This window comes from Brachyistius frenatus, unplaced genomic scaffold (assembly GCF_029030835.1).
Source record: "Brachyistius frenatus isolate BFR_SWC_R1_liver_20210118 unplaced genomic scaffold, ASM2903083v1 Contig_113, whole genome shotgun sequence".
Taxonomy (NCBI): domain Eukaryota; kingdom Metazoa; phylum Chordata; class Actinopteri; family Embiotocidae; genus Brachyistius; species Brachyistius frenatus.
Genome location: NW_027210712.1, coordinates 246,762 through 258,043, shown reverse-complemented (window position 1 = coordinate 258,043; position 11,282 = coordinate 246,762). Strand labels below are relative to the sequence as shown.

General features: G+C 40.8%; 1 long non-coding RNA gene across 1 annotated transcript in view; it reads left to right on the top strand.

Moving 5' to 3' along the window:
* The first annotated feature begins 2,034 nt into the window (after positions 1-2,034).
* LOC138629289 (uncharacterized) overlaps positions 2,035-11,282 on the top strand; it is a 160,215-nt gene continuing 150,967 nt past the window's right edge. Inside the window, exon 1 of the long non-coding RNA XR_011311534.1 lies at positions 2,035-2,116. This is a non-coding gene — a long non-coding RNA (uncharacterized lncRNA). The remainder of the gene's footprint in view (positions 2,117-11,282) is intronic.

Below are 11,282 nucleotides of genomic sequence, written 5' to 3'. Positions count from 1 at the left end.
TCACCTCGTATTTGGCTTTCAGTTGTCTAATGGGGAAGATGTGATGGGAGATGATGTTTGAGCTGATGAAAATGAAAATGTTATGATAAAAGTGAAGCTCGCATAACACCAGCTGCTTATTTATTTATCTTTTTTTTGTCTTCATTTGTTAGCATTTTAATGGAGGTTGTAGTTACCACCACCATCTGCCATGTTAATTTCTAAACTGTCACAAAAGATATAGAAGTACAATGATTCGTCAACTGTGGTCTGATGTTATATGTATGTGAGCAAGAGATCCTAAAAAGCCCTTTTATCATCAGCTTTGTTTTGTGTGGGTTTCATAAATATATTCTGCAGCAAAAGAACATACTCGAAACGAAAGAAAAGAAAAAAAAAAAAAAGCTGAAGAGACGGATACATAAAAATAAAGCAGGAAGGAACAAGCGAACACGGTTAGAAGAAAGAGAAAGAAGCAAAAGACAACAAATTGAGCCGGGATGTACAAGATGAGGGGAAACAGAAAAGTCTCCATGAGAAAGGGAACCACTGAATTTACCCAGAAGGCCCTCTGAGTTAGAATATTTCATTAGTAATTGATCCAAGTGCAGCGCAGCGTGCATGATCAAATGTGCGACATATGACTATATTAGTTTGCTTTAAAGACATTTTAGGCGTTCGATTCCAGACAGAAATGATTTAAAAAGCTGCGTGCTCCCAGACATTGGTATTGAGTTTGATTTTTACCTTTCAACCTCAAAGACAAATGACATCTCACATAGGATTTAGCAACAACAACAACAAAAGAGAAAACTTAGCCAGAAGTTGGTTTTCAATCACTGCACTGATGTAAAAACCTGTTGGTTTGGAATGTGAAATATATGAATAAATATAAACTGCTTTTCCATCAGTGCTATTCTGCCAGTAAGAGCTTAACTAGGATTTATCAATTTGACACATCAGCTTTTTCCAAAAGTGTTTACGTTCCTTTTCAACCGTCTGGTGAGTGATGTTTGGCGGAAACGGAGGAGAGATGCTTCCGCTAATTACGGGAAACGAGCGTGCTCTTTTCACTTCAAAAAACTGGAAGGTCTTTTGTCGGACGACCGGTTGTGGCTTGTTGTGGGACAGACGTGCACAAAGGATCGGACTCAGGAGGCCGGCCAGGAAGGGAAACTTCCTTCGGTGAAGTACTGGAGACGTGGGTGCTGGTGTAACGAGCGTGAACACGCCCCAAGCAAAAGCCCCATTCACCGAGTGTGGTTCAAGTTCTCCGAAGTGTTTTGGTCCGCTCACTATTTCAGAAGAAATAGTGGACGGACAAATTTCAAAGACGTAATGATGTTGTTTCACTGCAAGAAGAATTAAAGGTGCAGAGTCGTTTTAATGCGGATTCACTTGTTGCAACGTCGAGCAGTCGAAACAATATGGCACGATACGGGACGCTATTCTTGCCAGGTGCTTTAAGTCTCTTCAGCTCGTCTGCCTTTGCGCGACCTTTTGTGACTGAACTGGACTGAACTTGTTTCCCTGTTCTTGATTTCTACCATTCAGCTGTTTGTGCACCAGAATCCAACATCTTTTGTAGTTTGGCGTATTTAACTGTTTACACATTTATACACCTTAACTTCTTACCTCCCTACCCGCCCAGGTCCAAAGTGATGATTTATATAATGAATGGGCATATCTCAGGTTTGGTAAGGAGTAAAAGGATTTACATGAAGAGACCAATCTATTACCAGGAATCTGCGAAATAATTAAGAAATTGTTACAAACTATCATGTTTTTAACACATTTTCCCCAAATAGATAAACAGAGAAAAAGGTCTGGCTCGGTGTTGCAAGTAGCAGTGGTTTTTTCTTCTTTTTTTTTTTTTCTTTGATAAAAGCCAACTAGAATTCAAATACGCTGTTTGAAAATTCTGCATGTAGCTCCATAAAAAAAAAAAAAAAAAAAAGCTTGTATTTGTCAGTGGAAGAGAGCAACCTGGTAATGAACTGTCAATTAGCCTGGCTAACAAAGCTAACAAGATGAGACGTAGAGGTGGAGACAGTGTGTGTGCGTGTGTGTGTGTGTGTGTGTGTGTGTGTGTGTGTGTGTGTGTGTGTGTGTGTGTGTGTGTGTGTGTGTGTTTGGTGTGTGTCATCTATAGGGACAGGAATAATGTGTGCCTGATGTTTTGTCTCCATGTGTGTTTTGAATATTAGTGTGCATGTGTGTGCCTGTTGAGATGCTGACAGACAATAAGTGCCAAACTTGATTTGCGTGTGTGTGTGTGTGTGTGTGTGTGTGTGTGTGTGTGTGTGTGTGTGTGTGTGTGTGTGTGTGTGTGTGTGTGTGTGTGTGTGTGTGTGTGTGTGTGTGCGCGCGCCAGATATCCTGTCTGAGGTGCTATTGAGGTTAATGAGGGGAGACAGCATCGGGCTCCAGATCCCTTTAATAAACCTCGTCAGCTCCACCTGCCGGCTGCATGACAATGAGCTGCTCGAATGTATCGCTGCGCCACGAAAGAAAATAAAAATCTGTATGAAGGGAAGTAAGGAGTCGGGTCTTAAAGGAGAACTATGAACGACTTGTAAAAAATGAGTCGGAGGGTCAGTTTGTCATCGGGAACGGACGATAAAGCTCTCATTCAGGGACGTCTTCAAAAGGAGCTCAGCATTTTCGGATAACATTTAATTAAAATTAATTAAATTAGATCAAACTTCTCCGATGGGCAAATTGGGAAAGACAATACAAGTTCTTATAATAAATTGACATTGTTAAAAGGTTGGGTCATGCATGTTGTTAAGCTGATGAGTTAATAACACTTATATCCCAATGGTTGTTCATATGAAAACAGAATCTATATCTGAACTTCTGCTTCGTTGCTGAGTAGATCAGCTTCAAAGTTACAATCTTTGAAGATCTCCATTTTGTAATTTATGGCGGCAGCTACGGCCTTAACTGGTAATTGTGGTTGTGTTTAAAGACTTCACTTTCCCAGAGATTCAAACAACGTTGCTTGTGTGACATCAGGAATTTATATAAATGACACACTTGTAAATGATTACTTTAAGACAGAAAAGGAGGTCTGGCTTGCATATAAAAAAAAAACGTGATTCTGTACATGGTTTTGGAACAATTTACTGTATTATAGAATCTTTTCCAGACACTATTAATATTTCGCTATATGATCATTAAAGAGTAAAGTGTATAACTGAGTTCCATCTCAAACGAGAGGATCTTTGAGGTACAGTGTAACATGATTATAGTCACATAAACTCGGCATATTAAATTCCCTTGAATTGGGGTGATGTCCGTCCGTGGTCTTCTTGAGCTACATCTCATAAGGGAGTTATATTAGAGTTTAGATGAATTCCCTTGAAGCAGGACACTATCAGTATCCTTCTGCATGATTATCCAAGGCCAGCTTAGGGTGATGGCTTGCTAGATTTGGAGTATCCCAGCTGACACGGGGGCCACCGAGGCGGGCACACCTCCGACAGGCTACCGCTCAATCACGGGACTGACGCAGCCGATGGCAATTTAGAGCTGCCTGTTAAACTGACCCGCATGTCTTTGGACAGTGGGAGGGAAGACAACCCACAGGGGGAGAGGGAGAACCAACTCGGCACAGAAAGAGCCTCATTCAGCCTCAACACATCCCTGTCGATACTTATTGAGCAAGAAGCAATCATTTTGTTTTGCAGGATTAGCACCTCATCTTCGATTCTTCAGTTCTCCCTCAAAACAGCCAAACCCACATTTGCCATAAATGTTCACTTCCTCGCAGTGTCTCTGACAGAATATCTATTTATTGCATCTTTTCGGTCAACACAACAATGGTGATACAGAATCAACCACTTCTCTGATTGTTGAAAATCTTTTGCGAATGTTGCAATTTTCCTAAATTACAAACACCAAATGCTTTGTTGCGGTGCATCAGCTCAGCGATACCTATTTATCCTGTCAGAGAGTCGCGGGGGGGAGGGGGGGGGGGGGGGGGGAGTATCCAGACTTCATACATGTCCAGCATGAATTAGCAGGCGCCGAGCCCGATGCGCTGCAGCCTTCTGTGGGTGTTTCGGTAAAACAAGAAAAGCTTGAATAACTTTGAAACCTGTGTGATTGTGTGTTTGCAGTTGGAGTCGGATTATGATCTGCTTTAGAAAACAGAAAGCAAAATGTGCGCACACACACACACACACACACGCGCGCGCGCACACACACACACACTGTACTCAGTGCAAGTTTCCCAATGAAATGTCTTCCTTGTACTTGAAGAAAAACGTTAGAGTAGCACATATTTCTCTCTCGCTCGTATTCATATGGGTATAGATCTCTGCAGAGTCATACATCTCAATATACAGTGTACTGAACACCGAGAAAGACGTGGCGAATAATACAAATACAAAAAAAATAAAAGTGTGTGAGAGAGAAGAAGGGAGGGGAGGAAATTTTGATTGCATTCATTTTGGAGTCAGATATTTGTTTTGTTTTGTTCCGTGTCTCTAAAAAGGGAACCATCTCCATTTAGATTGCTTTTTGTATCAAGAGAGAATGCACGCACGCACACACACACACACACACACACACACACACACACACACACACACACACACACACACACACACACACACACACACACACACACACACACACGAGAATGTACCGTCAAGTGTACGTGTTTGCACATAATGAGTGTTCAAACAAAATCCTTTTTTTTTTTTTCTCTTTTCCTCAACACACACTAGTGCACTACAGTTCACTATATATTTGAATGTGTGTGTGCATGTATGCGGTGCCTGTGTGGCAAACCGTAACAAAAGACCTGTTGCCCTTTCAGGACATTATTTCCGTGTCCTTAATCAGAAAGTGAATGAGAGAAAAAGACGGAGGGATATAGTTTCAGTTTTTCTAGTCATCTTGTGTTTATAAATACAATTAATGGTACATGTACTTTGTTTTCTGTAATCTGTTCAGTTGAAAAGTTTTGTAAATTGTACTTCTGGAGATGTGATAAATATGAACACACACACACACACACACACACACACACACACACACACACACACACACACACACACACACACACACACACACACACACACACACAAGGAGATATTTGACAGAATTTTTAGTTATATTGAGACTAATGTAATGCAAATTGAAACTATTCCCCTGGGAAAGTCTGGAATTCAAAACACACAAACCTACTTACACACACACACACACACACACACACACACACACACACACACACACACACACACACACACACACACACACACACACACACACACACACACTAATAGTTTGGATTGGGTGTTGCTATGTTAATCTTACAGACACGCTGCTCATTAACATGTTAATGATCATTTAAGTAATAACGTTTGGTGAATGCAGAGCACATTTCACCTGAAAGTGATAGTAATTTTCTCCCATTCTTAATTTTCAGTTTGACCTTCATTTTTAATAGGTACTCTGCTGAGAAGCTTCAATATAAATACTTCAAAAGTCTCATTTGCCCTTCTTCTTTATAAATAAAATAGACTGAGCTACCAAAGATTTCTCTCTCCCTTCGTTATTGCCATGACCCCACAGAGAAGCTCGTATTCGTTGTTTCATCAGAAATAGTTTAATTGAGTTGTCAGATATCAGGACAGTAACAAAGTGTCCGGCGTAATATAATTTGGTTGAAGAATTAATTAACTCTCAGAGGCTGTATTTATAGTATCAAAGGGCGGAGGGTTGTTCTGCAGCTTTTAAGAGCCAGTTGATCTGCGTAGTCATTTTGGCCGTTGAATGAAGCGGCACTTATTGCAGGCTGTATGTAATTAACGCCTGGTTCAAACGACACAACACTGGCACAGAGATAGCCTGACTCCGGATGATGTAGCATTTCAAGGGCTGAAAAACGAGCATCGATCACAGCAATCGATAGTTTTATATTATCGAGCGGTGGCGTCACCTAATAGCATACATCATCTGTACGCACCGTCAACAGGGCTTGAGAGGATTGACAACAGTTCTGCACTGCAGGAGGATAGCTAATATGTTATATTTGAAACGATTGGACCATCCTTTAAACAATCCGCATTATATCTGACCATATGTTGTATTTTTCTAGCGCTGCTGCCGTTGTTGGAGCAACCTCAGTGTCATCACACTTAACCACTCCCACCGGTTTCTGATTGGTCCCTCCTTCCTTAGACTGTGTGATTCCATGAAACGAGCTTCGGAGTCTGTAAAATGATGACGATGCGGAAGTGCCTTAAACTGCAACGCCACAGAGGGCCACTCGGGGTTGTCTCCAAAAAAAAGGCTCTGGCTCCATAGACTCCCTTTCAAATTCTCAAATGAATTACGAAGTCAGTCAATTTTCTCCAGCAGTCATTTTGGTGCCATTTGCTAAAGTCTCCCCTTCGTATCAGGCTTCTGGCGATCCTTCTGAAAATATTCCCATCGCTAATTAGAAATGAGGCCTCAAAAAGCCGTCTTTTCGGAGGGGCGTGTCTGTTTGATTGACGGGCCCTTGATGCTGTCAGGTTTTCTGCCATCGGTGGGTGGGGCGTGGTGTTCTTGTGTTTCCAATCGGATCGAGTTCGACCCACCCCTTGCGTCTCATCCAAATATGGTCACTTTTTGCTCCGAAATAGCAAACTGGCGGAAAGCAAAGTCCAGACTCCGGGCTTCGTAACGGCCGCCGGGTGACGTCACCGTGGGCTGCCGCCTGCCTCCTCCTTCAGAGCAGCTTAGCAAGCAGCACAGCAAAGACTGAAGCTGTTGTCGGTACAGAACGTCAGAATTGCGCATCGCTCCGCGTTTGCTGACAAAACCAGCACATCACGGTAAGTAGAGATCGTTGTAAAAGAAAAGAGGAGAACATAAACCGAGACAAAGAAAAGGAGCCGAGAGGTGATGAGACGATGAAAGGAGTAAAAAGATGAGAGCCGAGGAGGGGGATGAGAGAAGAGACATAATGATGCAAGTACCCGAGATAAGTGGCTGCCATCTGAGGTTGGCAGGGCCTGAACACACACACACACACACACACACACACACACACACACACACACACACACACACACACACACACACACACACACACACACACACACACACACACAAACGCGCACTCCCCCGCTGTGTAGAGCCCCGGTGCCACATGAAAAATGTTCACTCTTTTCTCAGCTTGTTTACAACACTGCCACTTTTCAATTAGTTGGGCAAATGCACACGCACACAGATATGCACACATATATTAACATGCTGACACAGAGTTAGGGCAAACAATAGCGCCACAGAGAGCAAGCCGATTCTTCAGAAGAGAAAGCTATCAGTTGAGAATACCAACAACAGAGGCCGTAGAACAAATGAGCTGCTGCGCGCGCGCGCACACACACACACACACACACACACACACACACACACACACACACACACACACACACACACACACACACAGTTTCACATAAAAGCAGCTAAGTAAGGCACACACATACCCAGAGTTCTTCAGAGGGAGTGTCTGCTGGGGTTATTTTTAAAGACTGTTCCCTCATGCCATCGTTTAATAAAGCACATTCATGGACACATTCATATAGACACACCCAAAATCAAACACGCACACATCCACACGTACAAAGTATAAATCATATATACACACACACACACACACACACACACACACACACACACGTCCAGATCCTTTAATTATTCTTTTGTAGATTGATTCTCTTGATGTCTGAATGAAGAAGAAAAAAAAAAGGCACACCACCCTGCAATTCCCCAAATCTCTGATTCATTCTCTTTCTGTCCGAGTCATTAGACAAAGCAGTCACTCTTGGTCTGCACAAAGCCACCAATATATACCTCGGAGCCCAATATATAAGTGGATGTGATAAAGACAAACATACTTACGGAATTAGAGACATCATCTTCTGGAAGTAAAAAATTCCCCGGACACAGCTGGCTCTTGTTTCGTCAATCTGGACGCAGAGGAAATACAAGAACATCTGCTGTGCTGCTGTGGTAAAATAGGAGGAATAAATCATTAGAAGGTGTGTGACGGCCAATCAAGGCAGCTCCTCTCGTCCCCTTTAACATCGCCGTGGCGGTACGTGTTGTCAATTTCGTAAAGACTAAGGAGTATAGCGGCGCCGCCAAGCCAAACTTTACGCAGGAGGAAACTGGCATGCTTATCCAGAAGGTTGAAGAGCGAGCGTTTAGTAAATTACACACAGTCAAAGCTCCCGATGCAATTCATTTATTAAGAACACTGATTGAGAGCAATGTACTTAAAATAGCGCTGACGTTGTCGTGTTAATGAATGGATTTCATCGAGAGCTTTGAGTGCGATTCATTTACTTTCCCATCGTGAATTAAATTACCTGCTGAAGCTCCTGTGAGTGAATTACCCCCCCCCCCACCCCCCCCCCCCAAAAAAAGTGTTTGGAATTAATCAGTAAATATTGAGATGAAAGGGAATTTTAGATTAAACTTCAGACACAGAGAGCAAACATTTTCAGCTCAAAATGTGTTGTTTCTACAAATCTCCCCCAGAGCATCATCAAAAATGAAAATAAATAGGATCCTAATCAAAATTAACGGAAGAACAAAGAATGCTAGATTGGATTAATTTGGAGCGTTTCAGTAGTGCCGTGCATAGTAGGTCCAACAGAAGTTGTCACATATAGTTTTGCTTTAATGAGCATACAAAGCATTGCCTTCTTACCCTTTGCATGACGTATGCTTGTACAGCTGTTTTTTCTCCCAGCTGGTTTTAAATTTGTAATTATTTACTTTTAAAATTGTATAATTTTCTACCTATTTGTCAAAATGACTAAATATATTAACATCATTTTACAAGGTTTAATGATGAAACTGAGTCGAAAACCAAATAAATCAGGTGCTCGATGGATATTTAGTTAACGTTGGCTTTTAAATGGCTTTCAGATCACTATAATTGCAACTTCTTTGTGCCTAACTTGCTTTAAAGCTTCTGGAATGATCTAATTTTCACCTGTTTTAGAAATACCCCTGAACGCATCAGTATGTCTTTACAAAAAAAAAGAAAAAAAGGAAGCACCTTTGCAATAATACTCACGAGACTCAAATACACTCTCAGACCGCTACGTGGATGTCGGAGAGCAAGTGAAAGATGCTGTTCTCGCCCATCAAACATGAATCATACAGCAGCTGTTCTTGTAGATACATTCATGGGAAAATTACAGTACAAAATGAAATGCGGCCATTTCAATGAAAAACAAACCGTTTTTTAAAAATATTTTATAGTTAGAGATACTAAAAACACACACACACACACACACACACCTTACAAACCACCTTCCGACTCTAACCGCCGGCATTAAAACACCTAAATTCACCGTTCGTCTTTGAGATGATGAAACGTTTGATGCGTAAAGACGGCCTTAATTAAAAAAAATATATCTTGTGCTTCATAAAACTACACGCGTATTGGTCAGATGTCATCTCTCCGCTTCAATTAGTCTCACGTTAACTTTCGGATCAGAATAGTAAATTTCACACAGCGACGGCTCACGGAGACAATTTCCCACGAGTCAGCCTGCGCTGATCCCGACTGTGGCAGCTCTTGGCGTTTTTGTGAGCTCACAAAGGGGCCATCATTTTCTCCAGACCTGGTTAAGAGTGCACAGAGTCTCGACATTTAAAGATAAATAAAGGTAAAAAGAAAATGTGTAACATAAAAGAAAGAATGACGGGATGAGACAAAAAAAAAAAAAAAAAAAAAAAGCATTAGGGGTGCTCTTTCTTTTCTTTTCTTTTCTTTTCATTTCTTTTCTTTTCTTTTCTTTTCTTTTCTTTTCTTTTCTTTTCTTTTCTTTTCTTTTCTTTGTTTGTGTGCTGGATACTCCTGAGAATGTTTCAATAATTCAATAATACAATCCACCAAAAACGATTAAAAATATGATAATAAAAATAACCTATTTTAATTTAATTGGTGCACCAGATTCAGTAATGAACATTCCTGTTTTACCTCGTACTTTTTGGCACTTAACCACTCCCACCTACTTCAACCCACTTTTAAAGTTTAGATTGATCTGCTTCTGATGAAAATATCTGCTTATTTTTGTTTTATCATTTCTTGTACCGGACTTTAATACTTTTGTGGCGTTGACTGAATTCAGTAGCACATTTTGAAACCATGACCACATCCACACGAATACATATTTGATTTAAAACGCACACTTTTTGCACCTGATTCAGTCTCATCAGAATCAGGAAGCTACAACATGTACCATAAATAGCCTCCACTACTTACTCAGTTTCAAATTAGGTACATTTTTACATCATTTTTCACTTTTCATAAATTATTTTTGCCACATATATATATTTGCGCAGCAGTGACTTCTCTTTGTGCTGCCGGCAAGCTAACATTTCCTCATTTAGTCTTGCTTTTAATGAACACCGGTAAATTGCAGCGTTGAGCTCTGACTTGAATTGGACGTGTTTAGTGAACATCTGTTAATTAGCTACAGGAAACAACCAGAGTTGCACTCTCCTCCTCTGAACTGTATGGAAAGTAAACATTTGTACAGTCATGTTTAAGCTACTTTATTATTCTTAAAATTGATTTTATAAAACTGGTATCGAGTATTGTTCTAAACCAGCAATAAAGTCCAGGACTTTTTGAACCCGGTTGACAGAATCTGTTTGACTGCCATTTAAATTGAAGGCTAAATCTTTCTTCACATTCAGCGTCACCTGTTGCCATTCATAGCGAACGAGGACTTTAAAGTTGAACATTTTGCGCCATTGTCCTCCGAATTGAGGCTGTCATTCTACAAAGCTCTTTCCAAAATCACTTTATTTTTTTTATTTTACAAAGTGTCCTTTATTTATTGTCTGCCGTTGTATTTCAGTCTCTGAATTTCAAAGTCTGGGTGAATTTTATGCTTAATATGTATGCACAGTGGAGTGAAAAGAGTAGTCTCCACGTTTCTTGGATTGGTCACTGAGCATATAATCCTTTTTTCTCGGAAAGACACATGCCTGAAAGTTGGAGCTGGTTAATGAGGATTTTGAGGTTTTATTATTGGCGCTGCTGGTCTGTCTTTCAGCTAACGATTCTCCTTTTCTCAGAAAATGGTGCCTTTTCACATTTGGAGTTCTATTTTTAAAATGAAATGTCTTAACTGTTTCCATACACTAATCGCTGGTGTGAAAGTTAAATTAATTATACATTCCTGTTCTGGAATGGCACTTCTTCAAGGTAATTAACTTCGTCCTGCACTCTGTGTGCCCGACTGTACTCGGACTTCAAGTAAGAGTGTCAATTT